A 24471-nucleotide genomic window follows, 5' to 3' on the forward strand; every position below is an offset into this window, starting at 1 on the left:
GATTTTATTTATTTATTTGAGACAGAGAGAATGAGAGAGACAGAGAGCACATGAGAGGGGGGAGGGCCAGAGGGAGAAGCAGGCTCCCCGCCGAGCAGGGAGCCCGATGCAGGACTCGATCCAGGGACTCCAGGATCATGACCTGAGCCGAAGGCAGTCGCCCAACCAACCGAGCCACCCAGGCGCCCCAAATCATGGGTTATAATTTAACATTACGTTACTTATTTTGTTGCTCAAGTTGTTCCAGCTTTGACCAAAAGGAGCTCCTTTCAGTGTGTCCCTTTGACATACCCCAGTTTGTGTATATATATATATATATATATATATGTATGTTTGAGCATGTCCTTATTTTCTGGTACTATAAGATGCTCCAGCCTCATCTTGGATATTCTAAGCTCCAGCCCTAGAATTAGCAGTTCTTCCAAGGAACCCTCCTTTCTGTTATTGAAGAAATAGTATTAGAGACCAAGATCTGGGCACTGGGTATACTCATTGTTACCAGGGCATAAATCTACTTTTATAGTCTGATTAGAGGTATTGGTATTATTCGGTAGAAAAGCATACCACCAATTTTCTTAAAAAGTCAGCAAACCACATACAGCATAAGGTGTTTACAAAATTGTAAGTGCTCTTTATGGTGTTACTAAAGTAACATAGGCAAAAAGAAAAGAAAACAATATTGTAAGGCACAGTTTTATATTTCACTGCTTTTTTTCAGAAAATTTTATGGATTTCATGAATCTTTACGGAAAAAGCCAATTTACACTTCTACAATGATTTTTAGGTGCTCCCAGAGAATATGGTCCAGAATACAAATTAATACACAAATTGTTAAATTTTGGAGTATGTATGATTTACACAGAACTTTTTATTAAGGATATATGAGATTCAGGGGAGCCTGGGTGGCTCAGTTAGTTAAGTGACTGCCTTCGGCTCAGGTCATGATCCCGGAGTCCTGGGATCGAGTCCCACATCCGGCTCCCGGCCCAGCGGGGAGCCTGCTTCTCCCTCTGACCCTCTCCCCTCTCATGCTGTTTCTCTATCTCTCTCAAATAAATAAATAGATAAATAAAATCTTTAAAAAAAAAGATATATGAGATTCTGTTGTATAGCTAATGAACTATATTTGAAGAGGCAATACATATACAATGGTGATAAAAAATAAACAATGGAGCTGATATTGTCAAATGATTAGTGCATCTCTTGATGGCAGGTCAGCTTTCAAGTACCTTAAAGTATTTTATAGATAAAAATTTAAGTAAAGATAATGTGCAGGCTAAAGATGGGGATGTCCATTTGGATAAAACTTAACAAAATCTGGTTTTCATATGCAGCTACTTCAGAAGAGCCTTTGTGACCTACCCCTGTAGTTAAAGTATGGTCGGAGAACTCTTTTTTTGTTGTTGTTCCTGAGACCCTTTCGGAAGATTCACAATATCAAAACTATTTTCACAATAATGTTAAGATGTTATTTTATTTTTTCACTTTTATCCTTTTAAGTGTTACTACTCTGGAGTTCTCCAGAGGTCACATTACCCTATGGTGACATATCTACTCAGATGTTTAATGGTATGTATCATTTTGTGTTTTAATAATTCCTCAGTTTTAGTTATTAATAATATAGTATCAATAAATGTAACTCAAACAAGAGCTTTTTGGGGTCCTCAGTATTTTTAAGAATACTGTTAAGTGAGATTAATCACTCCAGAAATTAAATCTAGTTGTAAAAATGATGAGTGGCAGTGCAGAGAGATCTGAGATACAATTAAATATTAAGATTCTGGAAAATTAGCCAAGATCTTATAAAAGATGACGTTTTTGTAGGGTTTTCCAATCTGAAGAGGAGGGAGAGGAAGGGGAAGGGAAATAGAGAAAGAGAGATAGAAAAAGATGGGGTGGGAGTAAAAGCAAAGGAGAAAGACTACCAACATTTGAAATGACAGAGCAACTATTACCAAAGATCTTATTGATATCAGAATAATAATAGGTAAAATGTGGACATTGTAACAATAAATCCAATAACTTAGATGAAATGGACAAATTGCTTGAAATACATAACTTATAAATGGGCACACATGAAATAAAAATTCAAAATAAACTTTTATCAGTCAGAGTAATTTGCATTTGTTAACAAACTCTCCAAACAGAGAGAATGCCAGGTCCAGATGGTTTCACAGGTGAATTCCATCAAACATTTAAGGAAGACATAATACCAAACTTATACAAAGTCTTTCAGAAAATAGAGGAGGAATGAACATTTTCTACCATGTTTTAGGAAGTCAACATCAACCTGGTATCAAATCTTACAAAAACATTATAGGAAAAAAAAATGCTACACTAATATCAAGACACAAAAATCCTTAAGAAATATTAGCAAATCAACTTCAGCGATACATGTGAAGGGAGGTGATTGAAAGTAGATAGACACTTCTCTTTGAAGATAGTCCTCTGGCTATAAAGACCCCCTACTCCCATGACTAAACTTCTGAGAGCCTCTGCCATATTTGTACATCTTGTCTGTTGAACTCAAGTATATCTAGTCTTAAAATTTTCCTATCTAACAGTTGGCATTTATTTTATTCATAGAAATGGATTTGAAAAAAAAAAGCACATTTAAATATCAGATATATCTGCAATGCACAATGACATAATTAAGAATCCATAATTGTTTTTATTGAAAAAGATTTTCTTTACATATAAGATGGAGTAAAATCAAATAAATTTTCTCAGTTATATATCTTTGGAAGTATGATTAAGAATTTATAAATTGATAGCCATATCTTTGATTTGTAAATTTATAGTGATGTAAGTTTAAATAATGAGTAATAGTTTAGTTTACTTGTCTTAAAGTGACTCTCCTGCTTTTTGAGTTGGGTGTTGGTTTGGGGTGGCAGCCTCTGATCTTTTTGACTTTCCTTTCTCAGAGTTGAATCTCTGCTTTATAAGCAAGCTGAAGAGAGGGGATTGGAGTCTTATTGTTCTTGACCTGCTGTGCCTGAAACACAGCCTTCAACCTACAAGTGGGGCTGGGTGGCGGAAGGGCAGTTGCATTTGCCTATAATTTAACCTTTGCAACATGGAGCTTGGCTGATGAGAAATGCTCGCAGTTTACCCCTTCTGAAGAGATACTGTAGCCCTTGATAGGAAGTTGGGCCAAGAAGGAGCCAGAGTGGTTTCTATCATGCTGAGCTGGGGATGGGGAGGAGGATGTGAGTCAATGCTCAAATGCCATAGACTCTTAATGTTCTTACTGAGATTTAGTAGGTTTTTCTTGAATAAGTATTTCTTCATTAACTATTTGTCCTTAGAAAAATTTCCGGAGACTTTATTTTTTTAAATAACTTTTACCAGTTATGGTCTAGCTGGGAATGGCCTCTATGGAACTCCTCACACTACCATTCTTGTCCTAGTCTTCTATATTCTTAAAGTAATCCCCTGATTTAAGCTTTCTTTCTCCAAGAATTTAACATCATTGCATGTTTTTCTAATCCTAAAAGTTGCAATAAATTATGAGACCAACTTGGAACTGTTATTTTCTCTTTTATATGTCACTTTTTCCATTACCTGGTTGCTTATAAATTCCCTTCTTTTCCTTGAAACTCATGAACTTCCTCAATGTATATGTTAAGGGTGACCATTCTATATTATTTGTATTTCATACGGTATGCTACTTTCTGTCTTTCAAAGATTCCACATTCCCATTGTTTTATATGTGAGTATGAAGACTTATTATTTTATTTCTGTTATCCTTTCATTGAGTAACTACTATATGCTTGGTATTGCACAGGTAATTTCTTGGAGTGATAAGTGCTATGAGTAAAGAATATTAGGGTGGGATGAAAATGTCCTTTAGAGAGGAAAAAAACAAAGTTACAAAGCAGTCATATTTTTGTAGAGTGATAAAGAATAAGTAATAAGCCAAATGATTCACACCATAAGGGAAGCCATATTTTAATTCAAGGTAAGAATAAATGCACAGGGTCTGTATAAAGAGAAGGCTGCAGTATTTTAAAATAGAAAGAACACTGATATGGCTGGGCACAGTGATCCAGGGGAGAGAGGTACAAAGAGATGTCAGTAGTCCAGGGTAATTATTTAGAATGGGTTGGCAAACTATGACCCACAGGCCAAATCCGACCTACTACCTCATTTTGTACTTAACTCACATGTCTATGAGTTAAGAATGTTTTTTATATTTTTAAATGGTTGGGAGAAAATCAAAAGAATAATATGTAAAATTACGTGAAATTCAAATTTCAGTGTCATAAATAAAATTTTACTGAAACACTACCGCACTCATTTGTTTACATATTTCCTATGGCTGCTTTTGTGTTACAGCAGCGCAAGCACAGGGTTTGCAAAGCCTAAATCATTTACTTTTTCACTCTGTACAGAAAATGGTTTGCAGACCCCTGTTTCAAGGCATCCTCAGTTCAGTAGGGAGAATGGATATAACCTTAAATTCTATAGGAAATTTTGGGACGCCTGGGTGGCTCAGTCAGTTAAAAGTCTGCCTTCAGCTCAGGTCATGATCCCAGGGACCTGGGATTGAGTTCTGCATTGGGCTCCTTGCTCAGCGGGGAGTCTGCTTCTCCCTCACCCTCTGCTGCCCCCCCCCTGCTTGTGCTCTCTCTCTTAAAAAAAAAAATCAATAGGAAATTTTTAGAGGTTTCTAAGCAAGGGAGTAGCAATCTGATTTTGCTCATGTGCAAATTTATTGCAGTTGGGCAATTTGGAGGAAGTAGATGCAGGGAGACTATTGGGGGGAGGGGAGCTAACTCAGTAATGCAGTAATCCAAAGGAGAGATGATAGGCTGTGGGAGGGGAGCTGCATGAAAGTAGACAGAGAGATTTCAGATGTGTTGGAGATAGAACCTCTGACACGGAAGAGGGATTCAATATAGGTGGATGAGAGAATGGGAAGAATCACAGATGAACCTTGACTTGGTTTGGAGTAACCAGGTAAACAGTGACACCATTTATTAACAGGAAACATCTGAGTGAGGCTTTTGTTTGGTTTGGTTTGAGCAGCGGGTAGGGAGAAAATAAGTTGTGTTAAGGACCTGAGGTAGAAATATTAAGTTGAGTTATATGAGTTTGGTTTATAGGGGCATGACTTGGGATTGAGACATGAATATTTGAATTCTTAGCATAGAAATGCTATTTAAAATCATTTAGAATAAACGTGCTCATCTGTGAAGAGGAGGGAAAACAGAAGAGAAGGCTCAGAATGGGATCTCCAAGTAAGTCAAACTGGAAAGCAGGCCAGTTCTCAAGTCGCTTTCTCAAATGGCCAGTTTACTAAATTAATTCATTCCTTTCAGTTATTTAAGTTTAGCTTACTAATTTTTATTTACCTTGCATTCATCACTGCATTTAAAAAAAATGTTTACTTTTTCCTGCTCCATATTCCTGATGCTCTAGTTGGAGACTAAGCGATATACAGAGAAGAGACAAAGAGAGCCTGACATATTTGGGAAGCGAGAGTTAAAAAAGCCTCCCTTTGAGGAGAGGAAGTGGTGCCCTTGGGGGAAAGTCATTTCAGCCTAGATAAGAAAGACTGGAAAAAGTTCAAATAAAAGATTGTTGATATACAGGAGTTGGCTAGCTCAGACATTATATACCTGAGGGCACAATAAAAGGAAAAGAAGGGTTAGAAGGAATAGGTCAGATTTAAGGATGGAGACATGTGATTGATAATATAAGTCCTAGTGAAAATGGATGTCCAGGGAACTTGAGGCTTCTGACCTTGCCAGAAATAAATGGATGCCAGCATTCATCCTGATTAGTCAGGAAGATGAGTGTGTACAATTCATTCAAGCCATATTTTTACTAAGCAGCTTGGTCAAAAGGGTCTCTTTTATAATTGGCTATCTGGAAGGGATTTCTCCTTCCTTTGGGTCTGAATAGTGTGGCCATTTGGTAGTGATAATTCTATTTAAAAAGCACAAAATATGGAATGTTCTTCCTGTTTCTTACAAGGATTTGATATCATTGATGGTGGTGGTCATTTTTTGCTTGTTATATTCTTTTCCTGATTTTAAAAAAACATATCTTGGGATAGGCCCCATGCTGCTGCTTTTCTGTGTATTACTCACTTCTGAAATGGGATGTGGAAGTAAGCCAGGGCAATCAGAAATTTCAATTTGTATGTCTGGAGTAAAATAATTTCTAAACAAATCTCCCCTAATCATTGGCATTTTCTCCTTCAGAAAAAAAAATCAGTAAGTGAATCCCTATGTGCCAGATTCTCATTGTTGTACTTAATTTCTGCTCACTTGACTGTAAATAGCAATTGTCTGGATGATCACTCCTTCCCTCATTCCTTTACCCTAGCTTTTCCAGGTAGTTTTCCTCTAGATTTAAAGGATGGATTGCAGGAGTAGAGATAGCTCGCATGGCATTTCTCCTTTAGCTCTGTGCCTCTGCTATTCTGTAGCTGGAACTGGGTCTTTCAAGGATGCCCTTTCTTCTTCCATGATCCCCCTTAGACTCATTCCAAGGAAGGAGCATTCCTTGGACTTTCCACTTACTTTTGTGAAATCTTTCCCTTAAATTAGGTCGGAGAGGTATCTGTTAGAAGGGGAAACCAGCAATGCCTCCCCTATTCCATATCTTTAGCATCTGATATTTTTTTCCAGTATTTTCCTAATCTCGTCCAGTTTATAATATTTGAAAGACATTTCTCACAGTTTTTGGTTTGGTGACAAGGATCTTTCTTCAGTTTTATCTTTTTGGTTACTTTTATTCTTTTGGGTGGGTTGTATTAGTGTCTGGACTAAAAATACCCTAATTTGCCAACTGATACCAGAGATTTGAAGAGTAGAGAAACAGTACATGGTAATGGACAAGAGAGAAGATTCTGCAGACAAACTCACTAAATTTGAATCATGGCTGCAGCTCTTACTAACTGTGCAGTCTCAGAAACCAACTTATATATTCTCACTTTGCCTCAGTTTTTCTTCATCTCTACAATAGGGATAATAAGTGTATTTACATCATGATATTGTTATTAAGATTAAATATGCATATATAAAGCATTTAGAACAGCAGCTGGTATACAAAAAGCACCATATCATTGTTAAGCATATTATTATTGCTACTGTTAATATTATACTTAATAACTATATTAAGTATAATAATTATATAAATTAATATAATAATATATTAAGTATAATAAGTATACTTAAAAATTAATTCTATAGTGATATCTCCTGTCTTTAGTTTTCTAGTGTGGTTATTTCCATTTGTCTAAATGAACTATAGGCTCTTCATGGGCAAGGGACCATATCTTATTCTCCTTTGTACTTTTCATAGTGCTTGCTATAATGTGTTTCATATGGTTAGCAGTCCACAAATATTTCTTGTGTTAAAATTAATTGAGAGGCACCTGGGTGGCTTGGTCAGTCAAGTGTTTGACTCTGGGTTTTGGCTCATGAGATGGAGCCCCGTCGCAGGCTCCATGCTCAGTGCAGAGTCTGCTTGAGATTCTCTCCCTCTCCCTCCCCTTCTGCTCCTAACCCCACTCATGCTCTTGCTCTCTCTCTCAAATAAATAAATAAATAAATAAATAAATAAATAAATCTTTAAAAAATGAATTCAGAGTCTATGACAGTTCAGGTTTATTGAAAATCTGATCATACATATTTTAAAAGGTCTGCTCCTTCTTTATCTGAGGAACTGGTAACTTTGCTGTCTAAGCCTTTTGAAATTAAAGACATAGGAAGAAATATACAGGTACAATAAAATGGAAAATCAGTAGCCCTTTATTTTTCCCTTTGATGTTGACTGGGTATAAAATATGCATCACAGGTGTAAACTTTAAAGCCTAGCCACAATTGTTTGCTAACATTTTTTATAGAAGAAAAAGGTTGTTTTTTTCCTTCCTGTTAGGAGTGGTTTCACAGGGCTTTGTCAGTTAAGAAATCATCAGATAAAGTGAAAATGAGTTAATTATATCACTTTTGTTCTAAAAGAGTTAGCTTTCAGCCAATTTCAGATTAGTTCTCTGTATGCCCTCAAAAAAATCAAATAACTCTTCCAGTTAACACATATTCCATCAATCTTCAGTAATAGCACATTTCAAGGTCAAATTTTTCTTAATAGATAAAGGCACTGGATTTGAAATCTTGAAAATCTTATAAAAGTGGCTTTTGAAATCATTCTTACTGCTTATCTGCAAGTCATGGTTGTTTCCCCCAAAACGGAACTTTATTGGAGACAGACAAATGGGTTTCATTTTGCTTACCACAACATAATATGTTTTGATTTATGCATGAATAATATGAGAGTTACAGATACTATTCCAAAGTCTGAGTGTGAGAATATATTAATCTTTTGCTTGTAGGAAATATTTATATGTTGTTGTGGGTTGAATTGTGTCCCGTCAGAGATTCACATTGTTGAAGTCCTAGCCCCTGGTACCTCAAAATGTGATCTTTTTTGAAAGTAAGGTTCATTGCAGACATAATGAGTTGAGGTGATGTCAAACTGAAATTGGGTGGGCCTCACTATGTGTGGTGTACATATAAAAAGGGGAAATTTTGACATAGATATGCACATAGGAAGAATGCCATGTGAAGACTGAAGTTATGACACCGTATACCAAGGAGCTACTAAACACCAGGAGAGAGGTCTGGGACAGACCTCCCTTCAGAGGGAGGATGGCCTTATACACATCTTGGTCTGGAACTTCAAGCCTTCAGAATCATGAGACAATAAATTTCTGTTTTAAGCTACTTACTTTGTGTTGCCTTGTTAGGGTGTCCCCAGTAAACTAATACACATGTGATATGTAACTACACAGTTAACTCTATGATTCCTAATATGCTTTATATGCTATCATATATGCAAAAAATTGCCGCCATCTGGATCCTGAAAGACTAACATCTTGTTTATCAAATGAAGTCGACTCTGAGTGGTTGGTCAGCAGTCCAAGCTTTGTTAATCAACCTCTTGGCCAAAGCCCCAGCCTGTTCTCGACAGGAGATGCACTTTGGTTACCCCTATGATTATTTGAGAAAAGAAGCTCTTCTCTAGTAGCTTCTGCTTAAAGCCTTTTGCCTTGTATTGTGTTTCTTTTAAGAGTTCTTACTAGATTGCTTTTGTTCTTTGGGAAATATGACAATATTTTTAAAGAATAAAAGCAACAACTTTCACATTGTGTTTCACATATAAAAGGCCCTCAAATCCCTTCTGACAATCTGAGGTGATATTAAGAAAAAAAAAGTATCTACCACAAATCTATGTAAACTAATTATTCCTTTTGTTTTCCTGTCAAAAAAACCTAATGTATATATATATTTATGAATAATTATCATATATCTGATAACACTAATTCTTTTTTGTACAGTTATAATAAAGTCTTGAGAAGTATTAGTTTTAATAAAAATTCTGACAGTATCTCCATGTCATAAGAGTAGCTGTTGAATATAATATGCCTATTTAAAGTGTGGTTTCCACATTCGAGGGATGTTTTGACGTGAATCTCAAACCACCACCACTCACAGTATCATTCATTTTGAGCTACAGTTACATACATCTGATGTCTTGTCATTCCACATTTTGAATGGTCATGACATAAAGCAGTACATTGAGAAGTAAAATTAAAAAAATTCTCTCTCTTAGTGGGACCAACCATTACTGAGATCTACTTCAAAGTCTCTAGGAATATTTCACAGGAGAAATAGAAAACCAGGATATGAAGTAAACTTTAAATAACTGGTTCATTCCTATGCCAGATTCAATTCAATTCAATCCAAAGAAATTGCCTTTCTTGTGGATAAACTGCTACACTGCTCTAGAAAAGGAATAGAGAAAATATAAGTATCAACTAAAAAGTTTTTTTTTTTTGTAATGCTGGGCTGTTTTCTTTTACCTAATTCTAGCTCTTTCCTTAATTACTGGAACAATCAGTTCTACACAGTGGGTGGGTACTCAAGAAAACTTTCTAACAGCTATGACGGACATGCGCTGGAATTTGTTAAGAGTAGACAGTCTGTTGAGATCCTTCACTAGGGATTGTGAAGAAAACTAGAAGAGGTCTTAGAGTTTGGAAAGTTAGGTCATCCAAAAATGCATGGGGGTAAGTATGCAGGGTGATGTGTGGAAATGATTATGAAAAGTATGATGACCTCTTAATGATTGTAAAAGAACACATGAGGGTTATTTTTTCCATTTTGGTTCTCATCTAGACTAATGGATTCTACAAAATATAATTCCAGAAACTCAATCAATAATTTCATATATTTTAAATGTGAATCTCCTTCACACTTATAATAGATATAATTGTACTATATAACTATATGCTAATCTAGTACATAAGTAAAAGAGCACATGTACATTGAACACTTATTGAGACCACTGTAACTATAATTATCTCTAGTTATGGAGGAAAAGGGGTAATATTAATTCTAAAAATCCAGAAAAACAAAAAGTGCAATTTTATTTTTTTAATTTAAAAACATTTTTTAGCTCAAATATTACCTTTATTTTTCAAAATTTATTTTTTTAATTCTAGTATAATTAACATAGTGTTATATTAGGTTCAGGTGTACAATATAGTAATTCAACAATTCTATACATTACTCAGTGCTCATCGTGATAAGTGTGCTCTTAATCCCCTTCACCTATTTCACCCATTCCCCCCGCTTATCTCTCCTCTGCTAACTACTAGTTTATTCTCTACATTTAAGAGTCTTTGTCTCTTTTTTCATTTGTTTTGTTTCTTAAATTCCACATATAAGTGAAATCATATGGTATTTGTCATTCTCTGACTGACGTATTTCACTTAACATTATACCTTTAGATCCGTCTGTATTGTTGCAGATAGTAAGATTTCATTCTTCTTTAGGGCTGAGTAATATTCCATTGTGTACATATACCACTTCTTTATCCATTCATCTATTGATGGGCACCTGGATTGTGTCTATATTTTGGCTACTGTAAATAATGCTGCAATAAACATAGGTGTACATATATCTTTCTGAATTAGTGTTCCCATATTTTTTGGGTAAATACCCAGTAGTGGAATTACTGGATCATATGGTAATTGTATTTTTAATTTTTTTAAGAAGTCTCCATAATTTTTTCCACCATGGCTGAACCAGTTTTCATTCCCACCAAGAGTGCATGAGGGTTCCTTCTTTTCCACACCCTTGCCAACGCTTGTTTTTCGTGTTTTTTATTTTAGCCATTCTGACAATGTGAGGTGGTATCTCAATGCTCATTTTGATTTGTATTTCTCCGATGGTAAGTGATGTTGGGCATCTTTTCATGTGTCTGTTGGCCATCTGGATGTCTTCTTTGGAGAAATGTCTGTTCATGTCTTCTTCCCATTTTTAATTGGATTATTTGTTGTTTGGGTGTTAAGTTGTATAAGTTCTTTATACATTTTAGATATTAACTCCTTATTGAATATATTATTTGCAAATATTTTCTCCCATTCAGTAGGTTATCTTTTAGTTTTGTTGATTCTTTCCTTTGCTGCACAGAAGCTTTTTATTTTGAGTAATCCCAATAGTATATTTTTATGGCTGGTGTTAAAGAAATTACTGCCTGTGCTCTCTTTTAGGATTTTTATGGTATCAGGTGTCACATTTAGGTCTTTAATCCATTTTGAGTTTATTTTTGTGTATGGTGTAAGAAAGTGGTCCAGCTTTATTCTTTTGTATGTAGCTGTCCAGTCTTTCCAGCACCATTTGCTGAACAGGTTGTCTTTGCACCATTGTATATTCTTGCCTCTTTTGTCCTAAATTAACTGACAATATAAGCATGGGTATATTTCTGGGCTCTCTGTTCTATTGATCAAAACCATACAGTTTTGATTACTACAGTTTTTTTTTAAAGATTTATTTATTTATTTGACAGAAAGACAGCAAGAGAGGGAACACAAGCAGGGGGAGTGGGAGAGGGAGAAGCAGGCTTCCCATGGAGGAGGGAGCCCAATGCGGGGCTCGATCCCAAAATCCTGGGATCATGACCCGAGCCAAAGGCAGACGCTTAACGACTGAGCCACCCAGGCGCCCCCTGATTACTACAGTTTTGTAATATATCTTTAAATCCAGGGTACCTCCAATTTTGTTCTTTTTCAAAATTGCTTTGGCTATTCAGGGTCTCTTGTGGTTCCATAAAAATTTTAGGATCATTTGTTCTATTTCTCTGAAAAATGATGTTGGTATTTTGATAGAGATTGCTTTAAATCTGTAGATTGCTTTGGGTAGTACAAATATTTTAATAATACTTGTTCTTCCAATCCATGAGCATGGACTATTTTTCCATTTGTTTGTGTTATCTTTAATTTCTTTCATCAATGTTTTATATTTTACAGAGTACAGGTTTTTCACTTCATTGGTTAAGTTTATTCCTAGGTATTTTATTATTTTTGGTACAATTGTATATGTGATTGTTTCCTTAATTTCTCTTTCTGCTGCTTCATTATTAATGTATAGAAATGCAACAGATTTCTCTATATTGATTTTGTATCCTGTGACTTTACTGAATTCATTTATCAGTTCTAGCAGTTTTTTGGTGGAGTCGTTAGGGTTTTCTATATAGAGTGTCTGTCATCTGCAAATACTGGAAGTTGTACTTCCTACTGATTTGGATGCTTTTTATTTCTTTTTCTTTTCTGACTGCTGTGGCTCATATTTCCAGTGCTATGTTGAATAAAATTGGTGAAAGAACATTCTTGTCTTGCTCCTAATCTTAGGGGGAAAGCTGTCAGTTTTTCACCATTGAGTGTGATGTTAGCTGTGAGTTTTTCATTTTTGGCCTTTATTGAGTTGAGGTATGTTCCCTCTAAACTTACTTTGTTGAGGATTTTTTATCATGAATTAATGTTGCACTTTGTCAAATGCTTTTTCTGCATTTATTGAAATGATCATATGATTTTTATCCTTACTCTTGTCGCTTTGATGTATCATGTTGATTGAGTTACAAATATTGAACCATACTTGCATCCTAGAAATAAATCCCACTTCTTTAGGGTGAATAAATTTTTATTTATTATTTTTAGATTTGCTTTGCTAATATTCTGTTGAAGATTTTTGCATCTATGTTCAATCAGAGATGTTGGCCTATAGTTCTCTTTTTTATAGTGTCTTTATCTGGTTTTGGTATCAGGGTATTGCTGGCCTCATAGAATGAATTTGGAGGCTCTCCTTGATCTTCTGTTTTTTGGAAAAGTTTGAGAAAAATAGGTATTAACTCTTCTTTAAATGTTTGGCAAAATTCACCTGTGAAGCTGTCTGGTCCTGGACTTTGTTTTTTGGGAGTTTTTTGATTACTGATTCATTTTTCATTGCTGGTAATCAGTCTGTTCAAATTTTCAATTTCTTCCTGATTCAGTTTTGGGAGGTTATATGTTTCTCGGAATTTATCCATTTCTTCTAGGTTGTCCAATTGTTGTCATATACTTCTTCATAATATTCTCTTATAATCCTTTGTATTTCTGAGGTGTCAGTTTTTATTTCTCCTCTGTCATTTCTGATTTTGTTTATTTGAGTCCTCTCTCTTTTTAAGATGGGTCTAGCTAAAGATTTATCAAATTTGTCAATGTTTTCAAAGAACCAGCTCCTGGTTTCATCAATCTATTCTGCTTTTTTTTTAGTTCCCATATAATTTCTGTTCTAATCTTTATTATTTCCTTCCTTCTACTTGTTTTGGGTTTTGTCTGTCCTTTTTTTTCAGTTCCTTTAGGTGTTAAGGCTAACTTGTTTATTGAAGATTTTTCTTGCTTCTTGAGGTAGGCCTGTATTGCTATAAACTATCCTCTTAGAATGGTTTTGCTGTATCCCAAAGATTTTGGCCCATTGTGTTTTCATTTTCATTTGTCTCCATGTATTTTTTTTAATTTTCTCTTTGATTTCTTGGTTGAATCATTCATTGTTTAGTAGCATGTTAATTAATCTCCCATATACTTGTATTCTTTCCAGATTTTTTCTTGTGGTTTCTTTCTAGTTACATAGCATTTTGGTTGGAAAAGATGCATGATATGACTTCAATCATTTTTAATTTGTTGAGCCTTGTTTTGTCACCTAACATGTGATCTACTTTGGAGAATATTCCATGTGTACTTGAGAAGAAAGTGTATTCTGCTGCTTTAGGATGGAATGTTCTGAATATATCTGCTGGATCTATCTAGTCCAGTGTGTCATTCAAAGCCACTGTTTTCTTGTTGATTTTCTGTTTGGATGATCTGTCCACTGATGTAAGTGGGGTTTTAAAGTTCCCTTCTAATATTGTATTGCTATCTGTTACTTCCTTTATGTTTGTCTATATGTGCTTTATGTATTGGGTGCTCCCATATTGGCTGCATAAATATTTACAATTGTTTTATCTTTTTGTTAGATTGTTCCTTTTATGATTATGTAGTGTCCTTCTGTGTCTCAGTCTTTGTTTTTTTTTTTAATATTCTTCTTTAAAGATTTTATTTATTTATTTGAGACAGAATGAGAGAGAGAGAGAGCACATGAGAGGGGGGAGGGTCAGAGGGAGAAGCAGACTCCCCGCTGAGCAGGGGGCCCGATGCGGGACTCGATCCAGGGACTCCAGGATCATGACCTGAGCCGAAGGCAGTCTCTTAAATGACTGAGCCACCCAGGCGCCCCGTCTCAGTCTTTGTTTTAAAGTCTATTTTGTCCAATATAAGTATTGCTAGTCTGGCTTTCTCTTCACTTCCATTTGCATGAAAAATGCTTTTCCATCCCTTCACTTTCAAACTGCATGTATCTTTACGTCTTAAGTGAGTCTCTTGTAGGCAGAATATAGATAGGTCTTGCTTTTTTATCTATCCCATCACCCTATGTCTTTTGATTGGAGTATTTAGCCCATTTACATTCAAGGTTATTACTGACAGGTATGTATTTATTGCCATTTTGTTACTTGTTTTATGGTTGCTTTGTAGTTCTTCCCTATTTCATTCTTCTCTTGCTCTCTTCTCTGATTAGTCAGCTTTCTTTAGTGATATACTTGGATTCCTATCTGTGCTGTTTATTTTTTACATATCTAATACCAGTTTTTGATTTGTGGTTACCATTAGGTTTACATATAACATCTTATGCATATAACAGTCTACATTAAGTTGATGGTTGTTTAATTTTGAACCCATTCTGAAAGCACTAAATTTTTACTCCTTTACTCCCCACGTTTCAGGTGTATAGCATCATACATTATGTTATTTTATTATTCCCTTGACTGATTTGTATAGATATACTTAATTTTACTGTTTTTGTACTTCCTACTTTTCTTACTCCTACTTATTGTCTTACCTTTCCACTGAAAGAAACCCCTTTAGCATTTCTTGTAAGGTTGCTTTAGTGGTGATGAATTCCTCTACCTTTCATTTGTCTAGAAAACGCTTTATCTTTCCTTCTAGTCTGAATGATAGTTTTGCTAGATAGAGTATTCTTGGTTCAAGTTTTTTTCTTTCAGCACTTTGAATATACCATGCCACTCTTCTGGCCTACGAATTTTCTGCTGAAAAATTAGCTCTTAGCCTTATGGGTTTCCCTTGTACATAATTGTTTTCTTCCTCTTGCTACTTTTAAAATTCTCTCTTTATCACTACTTTTTGCCATCTTAATTACTATATGTCTTGGTGTGGACCTCCTTGGGTTGATTTTGTTGGGGGTTTTCTGTGGCTTCTGGATCTGGGTGTCTGTTTCATTCCCCAGATTCAGGAAGTTTTCAGCTATTATTTCTTCACATAAATTTTCTGCCCCCTTTTCTCTCTCTTCTCTTTCTGGGATCCCTATAATGCAAATGTTGTTATGCTTGATGGTGTCAAACTATTTTCATTGTTCATTAGTCCTTTTTCATCTTCCTCTTCAGTTTGATTGCTTTCCATTAGTCTTTAGCTACAGGTCACTGATTCATTCTTCAAGTTCCTCTACTCTACTATTTATTCTACCTAGTGTATTTTTAATTTCAACTATTGAGTTCTTCATTGCTGATTGGTTCTTTTTTTTTATGTTTTCTCTCTCTTTGTTGAAGCTCTCACTGAAATCCTACACTCTTTTCTCAAGTCCAGTGAGTATCTTTATGACCATTAGTTTAAATTCTCTATCAAGCATGCTTATTTCCATTTTATTTAGCTTTCTTGCTGTGATTTTGTCATGTTCTTTCATTTGAGACATATTTCTCTTTCTTCTCATTTTATCTAACTCTATGCATCTGTTTCTATGTGTTAGCTATGTCTCCTGCTCTCGCATCTAGTGGCCTTATGAAGAAGAAGTCCTGCGGTGCCCCGTAGGTCAAGGTCTCCTGTTCACCAGAACCTGGCACTTTGGTGGTGTCGCCAATGTGTGTTGTGTGTGCCCTGCTATTGTGGCTGAGCTATGTGTGCCTTCAGTCCAGCATCTACAATGGCTCTCTTTGCCTTTTGTTGGCAGGGTTTGGTCTCTGCTGTTAATGGGCCGGTCTGGGGTGACTTGAGCTTGAGTTGGGTCTGACCAGGAACTTGCCAAAGCTGTGATTGCACAGAACTGCAAGGTGCTCTGCCTGTATTGTACCCTGGAAGGCTTTCATTGGGTGAGGCCTGCAGTCAGACCAGATGTCTACCCCCAGTCCACTGCTAGGGCCACAGTTGAACTGGTGTGTGTGGTTGTCTTCTTATTTCTCTGGGACAGGAGTCACTTTGAAGTGGTGCTGGCTTTCTGTGAGCACTGCTTGCATAATTCCATGTTTGTGGCACCACTTTGGATGAACTCTTGCAGAGGGCCAGTCAGAGGGGTGAGTCTGCCAAAGACTGTGGGGGTGGGGTGTGCTGTTAGCAAGTTAGGTGGAGAATGTTCACACTGCACTGGTTCTCCCAGTTGTCTCTGTATCTAGGCTGGGGGGTAGGGGAGGAAAATGGCCCACCAGCTCCTTAGTTCTTAGAGAAGTCTCCCAAAGATTCCTGCCCCTCCAGTGTACCCTCTATGATTAGTAAACAAATCTCTCTCCCATATACCCCAAGCATTTCTCAAACCAGCTCCTTCAATGCTATATTTCAGCAGGATTCTTTATTGTGCTGTCTCCTTAAGGGCAGGGACTCAGTTACCTTTCATCCTCTGGCTCTGCCAGAACCAAGCCCACTGATTTTTAAAGTTCCAGGTGTTAAGCCCCACTGATTGTAAGAACTCAAGAATTAGGCCCCTCTGGTTTTCAAAGCCAAGTGCTATGGATATTGGTCTTCCCTGTGTGGGTCTCTTGTGCCTGGGGATCCTGGTGTGGTCTGTTCATCTCCTCTCTCTGCACCCATGAAATTCCTCTCTCCTGCAGACTGTCCCAGTGATCAGTTTGCCTCCTAACCATGTCTCCACACTTCTACCCTCTTCAATGTGGCCTCTTCTGTATGTCTAGCTGTGGAGAGTCTCTTCTGCCAGTCTTTCGGTCATTTTCTGGGTTATTTACATTGATATAGGTATTTTCTAAGTGTATCTGTGGGACAAGGTGAATTTCAGTTCCTCCTACTCTGACACCTCCCCAGAAGTCTCTGCTTTCTCTTTGTCCATACTTTCTTCTGGTCCTGGATGAAAGTGCAGTTTTAATTCATGCTCTTCCTCCATCTTCTAAACCATTTTAGAGAGATGCTAAATAAAATAGAATTGACTAATTTGAATTTCTATTCTAATCTTTGTCCAACTTTTGGTAAACATTCTGAGAAGTTCTAAAATGACTACATTATTGACAGCAGAATGGTAATAATTTATGTCTAAGCATTTATAGGTTAGTTAATTAATTTAGTCAATTCTTGGGAAAGATTGTTCTAACTAGATTTGGCAAAGTTTATATGAAATATTTTATTTATTTTTCTCATCATTTTTTAAATTGATACAAAAATCTTAAGGGCTAGTTTATCTATGAAATGTATAATTATGGGTGGGATAACTGGGAGTTGGATATTATAAAATAAAGTTCTCATTATTGAATCATTTACATTTCAAAATGTTTGTCTGAGACAAGAAATAATAGTTCTTTACAATCCTGAATTCTTTTTTTTTTTTGGTCATACCATTTTGTTTTTCCTTTCTGTATTGTCTCATCCTTACCTTGCACTTCCTTTCCCTCTTCATGGTTTACCATGTTTACTTTCCTATTAAGTAGTAAGTGCTATGTAACTAGCCATAGAAAGAAGCTTGTTTCTTCTGATGCCAGTTCACAGTCTGAGAAGTCTTTGGAAGTGTTCTCTTTCAAAGGAAATGATTTTCTTTTAAAGGTAGTGAGACGTCTGAGGCAGAGATTTCCCTAAGGGGAGCAAAAACATTTAAACATTTCCTTTAGCTTATAATTGTCCATCCATGCACAAGAATTGCTATGCTACTCTTTGACCCCCTTTCACATTGATTTTTGGAAGTAGTTGAGCAGTCTAGCATTTAATTCTTACAAATTTCTTCAAAGTGCAAGCTGTGCACAGCCTGCATGCAATTATTACTTTTTAGATGCTTAATGCAGTCTAATTCTGGAGAAACTTTTTTCTTTTTTTAAATAATAGTAATGAGGGGTGCCTGGGTGGCTCAGTCAGTTAATCGTCTGCCTTCTGCTCAGGTCATGATCCCGGAGTCCCAGGATTGAGCCCCACATTGGGCCCCCCTGCTCAGGGGGGAGTCTGCTTCTCCCTCTGCCCCTCACCCTGCCTTGTGCTCTCTCTCTCGCTTTCTCAAATAAATAAAATCTTTAAAAAAATAATAGTAATGAATAATTTTCTAAATTAAACTTAGTTACAGGTTTCCCCCACTATTGAAAGTTTGTGTTATACCACTTGCTTTTACAAAAGACCTACATTAGTAGCTATTTTCACTAATTAAAAGAAATCCAAAGAGAATTGTCACTTTTTTGAAATTGTATTGCTTCTTCACTTTATGTGATTTCAGTGTAGGACATGTTTCATAGAAACACTCTTCTCTTAGCTGGAAAAAACTGTATTCAAAATGATTCCACATAAAATTGTTAAAGGTTATCATTCTAATATTGTTTTCATAGCTAAGAGATAAGCTTTAGAGACTTTTCTGGCACTTTGATTCCTGTTTCTTTTTACACATGATTTCATAATACTGTTCTTTGTTCATAATATAATTCTTAGTGGAAAAAAACAAAGACACATAATAAATTTTTCTATGTGTTCTTCTCAATGCACAAAACTCATATTTCATTTCATTTAGCAACAATATTCTGAAAATTATAAATACAAATAGTGATCTGCTTCAAGATATTACAATGAATCTTTTATGTTTTATGATACATATTACAAATTGAAACAAATTATTTTCCTTTTACAAATGTGAATACATATTTAATATGACCAACTTGAGTTGATGAATTTAGAGTATTATACTCATTGAAAGATTTTCTATTCACAATTTAGAACAATTGAAATTTATCATTCTTGGGGCACCTGGGTGGCTCAGATGGTTAAGCGTCTGCCTTCAGCTCAGGTCATGATCCCAGCGTCCTGGGATCGAGCCCCACATAGGGTTCCTGGCTCAGTGAGGAGCCTGCTTCTCCCTCTCCCTCTGCCTCTCTTCCTGCTCATGCTTTCTCTCTCTCTCTCTCTCTGTATCTCTGTGTCTCAAATGAATAAATACAATCTTAAAAAAAAAAAAGAAATTTATCATTCTTTTACAATGCACATTTTATTTTTAGTAGGACATTTTTAAGAGAAACTTATTCATTATAATGAGCCAGTATGTTTTTTTTCTTCAACATGGCATTCATAAAGGGTTATGCAATTTAATTAGCTGGACATAAATACAGTGTTTATGTTGGAGGGCTATGGAATTACTTTTTTAACTCCTGGACATTAGCAATTCTATTCAAGAGTCACAGATCAGGGATACATGGGTGGCTCAGTTGGTTAAGTGTCAGACTCTTGATTTTGGCTCAGGTCATGGTCTCAGGATCATGAGATGGAGCCCCACATTGGGCTCTGTGATGGGGGTGGAGCCTGCTTAAGATTCTCTCTCTACCTCTCTCTCTGCCCCTCCCCCCTCAAAAAAAAAAGAGTCACAGATCACATAATCTTAGAGTAAGAAAAACAAAACAAAACAGAACAAAACTCTGAGAGCACCAGATTTAATATAATTTAATAGAGGGGATAAAACTAATGGACTTAATGATGAACAATTGATTTTTGTCACCTCCAGGCCTCTTTCACCCATGCCTCTTTCCATCTTTTCCTCCTAGGATTATGCAAAGCCCAAAACCACAATTTCTCAAATAACAAAATTCATTCTTAGTTCTTCTCACTCTACTCAAATTCCCAATCTTAATAACAGTGTTTCTTTTATTTTTTCCACCTTTTGTACCCTCATTACCCCAAATGATGGTAATCATTATCTTATTGTCTTATGAAGTTATATTATAAAATAGTGATTACTTAATGTAACTTTAATAAAATGAGACTTTCTGTAAAAAAACAATTTCTGTGAACCAAGACTGTGTTAAGAACAAGGTAAGATAGATGAAGAATTCTAGTTTTATTTTTTTTATCACACTTATACAGGTATAATTAGCATACAAATAACTTCAAATATTTATAGTATACAATTCAATAACTTGTGACATATGTAGTCACCCAGGAAAACATAACCATAATCAAGATAATGAACACATCCATCTCTTCCATAAGGTTCTTTGTGTCTCTTAATAATTCTGCCACTCTCTACCTCCTCATCTTTCTTGAAACAACTGATCGACTTTCTGTCACAATAGGTTAGCTTGTGCTTTTAGAATTTTTATGACTGGGGGCGCCTGGGTGGCTCAGTCGTTAAGCATCTGCCTTTGGCTCAGGTCATGATCTCAGGGTCCTGGGATCGAGCCCCACATCGGGCTCCCTGCTCGGTGGAAAGCCTGCTTCTCCCTCTCCCACTCCCCCTGCTTGTGTTCCCTCTCTCACTGTGTCTCTCTCTGTCAAATAAATAAAATATTTAAAAAAAAAAAGAATTTCTATGACTGGAATCACACAAATGCACTGTTTTTGTTTGTCTTCTTTTACTCCACAAAATTATTTTTAGATTTATCCATTTTATTTCATTTATCAATAGTTCATTGTATTGTTGAGTAAATTTCATTGTATGGATATATCATAATTGATCCACTTGTCTACTGATAGACATTTTTTTTTTATCCAGTTTTTGGGCCATTACAAATAAATGTGCTAAAATATCCATGTACAGGTCTTTGTATGAAAATATACTTTCATTTCTCTTGGATAAACGCCAATGAGTAAAATGGATGGGTTGTATGGTAGCTATATGATTAACTTTTAAAAATATTGCCTGTTTTTAAAAGTGGCTCTACCATTTTACATTTTCACCAGTGGTGTATAGAATACTAGTTCCCCCACATCATTGGCAACTTGTTATGATCAGGCTTTTAAAATCTATTTACTCTTTTTTTTTTTTTTTTTAGATAGGGAGGAAGAGAAAGGGGGGAGGAGCAGAGAAGAGGGAGAGAGAGACTCTTTTTTTTTTTTTAAAGATTTTTTATTTATTTATTTGACAGAGAGAGACACAGCGAGAGAGGGAACACAAGCAGGGGGAGTGGGAGAGGGAGAAGCAGGCTTCCCGCGGAGCAGGGAGCCCGATGTGGGACTCGATCCCAGGACTCTGGGATCATGACCTGAGCCGAAGGCAGTCGCTTAACCAACTGAGCCACCCAGGCGCCCCGAGAGAGACTCTTACGCAGGCTCCATGCCCAGTGCTGAGCCTGACACCAGGCTCAGTCTCACAACCCTGGAGATCATAACCTGAATTGAAATCAAGAGTCAGATGCTTAACTGACTGAGCCACGCAGGCGACCCTTAAATATATTTATGCTAATGGTTTATGACATGGTGGTTTTAATTTACATTTTCCCAATCATTAATGATGTTGAGTTTCTTTTCCACATTTATCTATTATCACATCACATTTATTAGTATCTAGAATGTAAATATTTAACCAAGGCATTAACTCTTATAATTAGCCTCCTGAGAGCACACCCTCCCTAAATCCTCCATCTATTGAATTGTGATAGGTACCATGTGCATATCTTTATATTTGCTAGCTTAATTGCTTTTACAATGGACTGGTCTGGCTGTCAGTGTGTCCATAATAAAATATGAGTGCTTACCTCTTAGTAAATATTTGCCTACCGAATGAACAAATGATGAGCATATTTTTGTTTCCTTACCTAGCTTTTTGGGCCCCATATCCTTATGCATCTACCTACAGGAAATGCCCTCTGAACATATTCAATATACATATTACCATGAAAATTCAACATAAAGTATCTGCCAACTTATCATTAAACTCACTTTTTATTTACTCTAATGACTGTTATTTAGACCATTCAGATTCCTTTTAAATTCTGAATTCTTAGCATGTACATTATTATCAATATTCACCTTTATGTTATATATACTGTATTCTTGATGCTAATCAATGCATAATAGAAATTTGTGGCAAATGGACACAAAAATGAACTTATAAACACATTATCAATCAATGATCAAATTTAGGAGTAAAATGTGAATTTTATTGTAGTTGCCATTTGATATTTAAAAAACAATTTTGACATAAAACCAACACTTACCAAGTCACTGTACTTGAAATGTATTAGTCAACAGAAAGTAAAGTAGCAAATTTAGAGAATCTCAAAAAAGTAGTAATGTCTAGCTACTGATCAGGCACAATTGTCTTAATATTTTCTCCAAAATTGAGTGAAGTATGAATGAGCTTACCTGCTTTTTAAAACTTTGTTAAAGTTATATCTATAGTAAATATTTTCTAAAAGAATGTAGGAGTGAAATAATTTATATTTCTATACTTGAATAGACCCTTACCAGGTTTAATACTATTTAATGTCTGCTATGCAGATTTTAATCTATCATTCAGCATTGGTACTGTGTGTTGTGAGGAAACTTTTTACATTTCACAGAAATGTGAGTTTTTGGCAGGATGTGGTAGCACATTACTAAAAGGTCATTGAACGTATTTTCTCTGTGGAATTCCTATTTTCTCAGAAGAAATTACAACCCAAAATCACTTCTTTGCCTTGGTCCAAGGAGATTAAGAAACTACTTGCTCATCAAATTGAAATTTATTTTTTTACTTGACTTCTATGGGAGGGAGTTAAAGGCCATAAAAGGATTTAGGAAACTGTCAGATTGACTTGGATATAATAATTACATTGGATAAAATATAATAAATATGAAATTTTGGTATTCATAAAAATGGTTAAATCACAGTAGAGAGCAAACAAGTCAGATATTATTTTATGGATGAGAAAGACCAAAAGATTTCTTGAGTGTCTGAAACAGATCATGCATTTACAATTCTTACCACTTAATACTTGTTTCACAATAAATTATTTCCCTCCTAATTTTTTAATCATCACATGAATAGCTGATTTCATTGTTGGGGAAGAAAAATAATAAGATGAGATTTGACTACCTTATGGTGCTCAAAGAAAGGAAGAGGTAAAAAAAAAAATGATAATAACATGACAAAATGATCCAGGAACCAATTAAGAAGTAGTTCCCAATGGCCACATATGAGATAGTGATAGATTAAAACACATAGAATAAAATAAATATCCATGAATACATGTTGATACATAAGTAACTAAAAAATAAATTACTGATAAAAAAAAAGAAAGTTCTTTATAGTAAGAGACCAGTTAATGAACATAGAAAAATAATGGAAAAAGAAAATTACCATTTGGCTAACACCACTTGGCTAACACCTCGTAATACTTGTTGTAAGCAAGACTCATTAACAGACACTAAAATTAATGGGTAAAAGCATGAGGAGACACAAGATATTTACATATTCTGAAAGTATATTTCTACAAGATTATTATTAATTAGTATGGGAAAAAGTAGTACTTTTACAATGCAGATGAGGAAAAGAATAGGGCATAAGAAATGATCGGAGAAATAATGGTTGAAAACTCCCCATATTTTGTGAAAAACATAAATACACAAGTTTAAGAAGTTCAACAAACCCAAAACAAGATATAATTCAAATAAAATCACATATAGATACAGCATAATGAAGTCACTGCATACCAGACATAAAGAAAAAGTCTTTGAAGTAGTCAAAGAAAAATGACACATTACATAAAACAGAAATAATTATTTGAAAGTCCACATATTTTTCATTAGAAACCATGAAAAAGATAATGACACATTTTACAGAATTTAGAAAAATAAATTCTGTCAACAGAGTTCTACATACAGCAAATATTATCTTTAAGGAATAAATTAAAAATTTTAAAAACATGTTTAGGTAAATAAAAATGAAGAAAATTTGCTACCATATGACCTCCTCTACAATAAATGCTAAAAGAATTTCTTCAGAATGAAAGATCATGACAGAGGATTCTTCCTCTCAAGCATATTTTGAACATTGATCTGGAAATCTTTGCCATTATGATAAGGCAAACAAACAGAAGGTATAGAGGTTGGAAAAGGAGAAGTAAAACTGTTTAATTTCAGATAATTTTTTT

Source organism: Neomonachus schauinslandi, chromosome 4, assembly GCF_002201575.2.
Source record: "Neomonachus schauinslandi chromosome 4, ASM220157v2, whole genome shotgun sequence".
Lineage (NCBI taxonomy): Eukaryota > Metazoa > Chordata > Mammalia > Carnivora > Phocidae > Neomonachus > Neomonachus schauinslandi.